Below are 4966 nucleotides of genomic sequence, written 5' to 3'. Positions count from 1 at the left end.
GACTGGGGAGATAGCTCCTTGGTCTAAGTGCCTGCCTGGCAAGAGCGAGGACCGAGGTTTGATTCCTGGTAACACATGCTGTGCCGGCCCTGCAATCCCAGGCAGGTACACCATACCAGCCACCCAAACCAGGTGTGGTGGTGCACATCTGTAATTCCAGCACTGGGGAGGCTGAGACAGGAGGATCATTATGAGATCAAGACCAGCCTGGGCTACAGAGTCAGCCCAAGGCCAGCCTGAACTGTATCGTGAGACCTTGTCTCAAAAAGACAAAAAAAGGAAAGAAAAAGTGAAAAAAAAAATCCAAGAAAGTATCATATAGTCAAGTGAGATGATAGTTGATTAAAGAGAGAAAAAGGGTGAGTAGAAGAAAATAAAAAGATTAGAGATCTAAATTGTGAATGAGAAAAAAAGGAAGAAAAGAAAAAGGGAAATGAAAACTGAGTAACAAAAATATCATCACATGGGGCTGGTGAGATGGCTCAGTGGTCTAAAGCACCTACTCAGAACAAGCTTAGCTAGCTAAAGCACAGGAACCACGGTTCAATCCCCCAGCACCACATGCCAGCCAGCCCGCCCCCTGGTGGGCTGAGCTGGCCACACACACACACACACACACACACACACACACAAAATAAATAAATAAATAAATAAATAAATAAAATTAAAAAAAAATATCATCACACACCAAAAAAAAACCCAACAGTGTACAGAAAGAAATACAAAACAGGACAAAACAGAACAGAATAAAAGATGAGAAAAGAAAAGGAGAACAAAAAAGAAAGAAGCTACAAAAACAGACAAAACTAAAAACTAAACAAAACACTAATCCAGCCAAATATCAAGAGGGAAACCAATCAGAAAGAGAAAATGAAAGTGGTGAAATCCCTCTACTGTCTATAGTTCTGTAGTAGGTTCAGCTCCACTCCCAGAAATGTGTATTCTGGCCAAGGTTGCATTTGGATTTTTGCTGTTTGGGTCGGATCTTTGTCTTTGGATTTGTGGATGGGATTAGTTTTCTGTGGCTAGTAGTCTCTCCACTCATAAAGGAAAGAAAAAAGAGGAGAACGTATGAGAAAAGAGAAAAGGATGGCCCTACTGCCCAATTCTAGCCCTCGTGTCTTTGTCCCCAAGCAAAAATTGGTTCTTCTAACTTACCACCTTTTGGCTCCTACTGTTACTGTTTCATGAGAGATTCCACGCCTCTAGGTCCACCCGTGAATTCTGTCTGCCTTAGTCAGGGTTCTGTTGTGTCTCTGTCATTCTCATAGGTCTCTGGGCCCTGAGTCCCACCCATGGAGGGATGGAGAGAGGGAGGGGTAGATCTCAGATTTCTCTCACAAGTCACTTTTCCAGGTCAATGAAGGAAGGGAGGAGCTGATCTCAGACTCTTACTGCCAGCTGCCACCATTGCAGGTTGATGAACGAAGGTAGGATCCAAACTCAGACTCCTGTAACCAGCCATGCTGTCCCAGAACAATGTGGCAGACTTTAAGAATTTCACACTTATTTAGTTTGCATGTGGCCTGCTCATTATTTTAGTACCTCTTTCCTTCATTGCATACCTGGATTTGGTAAGTCCACAAAGTAACCTTAGCAAAATGAGTAACAGATAAACATCATTTAGAGAGCTGCTTTGAAAATGGGGAAAGACCCAATGATGGGACAGTAGAAAACTCTAAAACTGCTGACAAAAACATAGTGCTACATTTAAAAGAAAATGCCAAGAGTCCTACTTAAATTATGGTTCAACTAGTTCATTCCAATGGCAGTGCACATTCTGCAAGCCAACTTTGTGTAAGATATGGTGACTAGCTTCCAGTGAAGCCATGAAACTTTCAAAATTGCCTCACCACACAGAGAGCAGCTGTATTAAAAGGCTACCTTTTGGAGTTTTTTTAAAAAAATGTAAACACAAGGGACAGAAGCAGTTATTAAAGGCCAACACTTCATTAAATGTGTCCACAATGTGAGCATAGTGCTTAGTGGCTAACTGTATTGCTAAAGCTAAGAAACCCTTTACTATTAAGGAAGAGTTGATCCTAGCTGCTGCTAAGGACATTTGTTGTGATGTTTAGGGAAGGATGCAGTTCAAAATGTGGCACATGTTCCTCTCTTAGTTAGCACCCTAACTAAAGGGACTGATGAAAATAACAGAGGCTATCAAGGCACAGTTGTTAGAGACAATTGATGTATCTAATGTCGTCAATGGGTAACCATGCTTGTTTTCTTTTCTCTTTCTTTCTTTCTTTTTTTTTTTTTTTTTTTGTATTTAGGGAAGGGTCTACAGGGTGTTCAGTGTCTCACTACTAGATTGGACTCATAGTGATCCGCCTGTTTACAGCCTCCCAGGAGCTGGGATTACAAGTGCAGGCCACCATGCCCAGTCTCAATTGTCATCTCAGCACCCCCCGGTGGCGGGGCTGGCATGGTAGGTCTGGGGATCAAACCCCCAGCCCCTGCACCTGCTTGCAGGCACTTTAATCTGCTGAGCTATTTGGCCAGCCCTCATGCTTGTTTTTATGTGATACAGTTTTCAGAAAGATGTGCATAGTGATATGTCATGTGACTTCTGCTGTCAACCAATGCCATAGCTGCAGGATACACAAGTCTTTGAATAATTACATGTCAACAAAACTGAATTCATAATTCTGTGTTAGTAAATGCATGATGGAACAGTTACCAGATGGCTTTCTGGTTTCAATACTCAGGTCAAAGAGATTGCTTCTCAGTGTAAGTCTAAGTACATTACTCTATGTACTCTATGTACATTACCCTATCTACATTACTCTATATTACTCTATGTACATTACTCTACATTACTCTAGAGTAATGCTGGTCTGCTAGATGGGACTTTTCTAGTTGCAGGAAAACAAGCTAAGGCTTCACACTGATTCTGCACTATAGTGAGCTGTAAAATTATTTCACTATGTACTACATTGTAATAATAACAATAGAAATAAGGTAGAGGCTAAATGGAATGCACTTTCTCCACTCCACAACCCCAACCATGGAAAACTTATCTTCCATGGAACTAGTCCTTGTTATAGGAAACCAAGTTAAGAAGACTGAAGCTAGAATGATTCTTCATATATATTGAAAAGAGAGCCAACAGGCCTTGCTTTCAATGGGATATGTATTTTAGTAACTTTTTCATTTTAGGACAACAAACCCAACACGCACAAGTTAAAGGAAGAGAGGTTTATTTTGGCTCACAGTTTGTAGAGGTTTCAGTCCATAGTCAGCTGGTTGTAAGCAGGTTGGATGGCAGAAGAGAAAGAGCTCATGGCATGGCAAGAAGGAAGCCCTTATTCCTAAGGGAGGGAGATATCCAGGCCACGCCCACAGTGACCCATGGCTTCCAGGCTTTACCTCCCAACATCACATTTGGGTATAAATCCATCAGTGGACTCATCCAGTTATGAGTGTCACAAGCCCACAATCCAGTCACCTCCCCAAATCCTATCTGGGGGTGCATGAGGCTTTAGGGGACACCTAGATAGAAACCATATCAATGTGGAATTTTAGGAAAATGAGCAAAGACATCACATATGCCTTCCTTAAATAGATGGGATTGACACTGCTGGCTCTTTAAAAGTTTAGTAGAATTTCCCAGTGAAATTATCATATCTAGGGTGTTAGGAAATTTTTTATTACTGACTTAATCATCTTACTAGTTATGGGTCCATTTGATTTTTTTCTTTTGCCTTAGTAGAATTTCCAAGAATTTATAGTTTTCACTTAATCCATCTGATTTGTTTATATACATTCACCCATATTCTCCCATATGCTTTTATGTACAATTAATAGTTACATCTCAATTTTAATTCACATTTCAGTGATTTGAGTCTCCTTTTTTTTCTTAGTCTATCTTGCTAAAGGTTTGTTAATTTTTTTTTAAATTTTATTTATTTATTTGTGTGTGTGTGTGTGTGTGTGTGTATGTGTGGCCAGCTCAGCCCACCAGGGGGCGGGGCTGGCTGGCATGTGGTGCTGGGGGATTGAACCGTGGTCCCTGTGCTTTGCTAAGCTTATTCTAAGTAGGCGCTTTAGACCACTGAGCCATCTCACCAGCCCAGGTTTGTTAATTTTGTTGGATTTTCAAGGAATCAACTTCTGCTCATTTTTCCCACTCCCTATTTATTTGTGCTCAAATCTTTAAAATTTCCCTGATTCTGATAGCTTTGAGTTGAGTTTCTTCTTCTTCTTCGTCTTCGTCTTCGTCTTCTTCTTCGTCTTCATCTTCGTCTTCATCTTCTCCGTCTTCTCCGTCTTCTCCGTCTTCTCCTTCTTCTCCTTCCTCTCCCTCTCCCTCTCCCTCTTCCTCTTCTTCTTCTTTTTTGCAGAACAGGGGATTGAACTCAGGCCCTTGCATTTGCCAGGGAAGCACTTACTCCAGGGAGCCATCTCCCTGGCCCTATTCTTTTCCTAGTTCCTTAAATTATAAAATGAGGTTATTGATTTGGGATCTCCTTTCAAATAACGCATAAGAACTTTAATCCTTTAAAGCTCTGTTCAGGCCTCTTTCAGTTCTTAATGTTACAAAATTATATTATATACATTATGGGTTCCCAATATAAAGCAGTAATTATTTTTTTACAATAGAATTTATTTTTAGAACAATTTTACGTTCACAGCAAAATTCAGTAGAAGGTACACAGATTTCTCTGTTGTTTTTACACTAGTTTCTAACACCATATTTTTTTGATATTGTTTAAGAGAACAATATGTCTTCACTGATGATGTTTCTTGGGAGAATTTGCTGTTGTGCTGGAGATAGAACCCAAGGCCTTGTGCGTGCAAGACAGAGGCTCTACCACTTGCCACATCAGGTCTTTGATTCATGTTTTTAAAAGGAATTGTGCTCTTAAGGTTGCATTTTTAAAGTTGTTTACATATTTTGGACAAAAGTTTCTTATCTGCTATGTGTTTTGCAAATATTTTCTCCCACTCTTTTTTTTTTTTT

The 4966-nt window shown here is 40.3% G+C and overlaps 1 pseudogene; it reads right to left on the bottom strand.

Annotated features, from left to right (window-relative positions):
* Nucleotides 1-4150: 4150 nt before the first annotated feature.
* Nucleotides 4151-4966, bottom strand: part of LOC105743520 — a 7683-nt pseudogene continuing 6867 nt past the window's right edge.

The sequence above is a fragment of the Octodon degus genome, unplaced genomic scaffold, assembly GCF_000260255.1.
Source record: "Octodon degus isolate 3935 unplaced genomic scaffold, OctDeg1.0 scaffold00007, whole genome shotgun sequence".
NCBI classification, from domain to species: domain Eukaryota; kingdom Metazoa; phylum Chordata; class Mammalia; order Rodentia; family Octodontidae; genus Octodon; species Octodon degus.
This window is presented reverse-complemented; position numbering and strand designations above follow the sequence as displayed.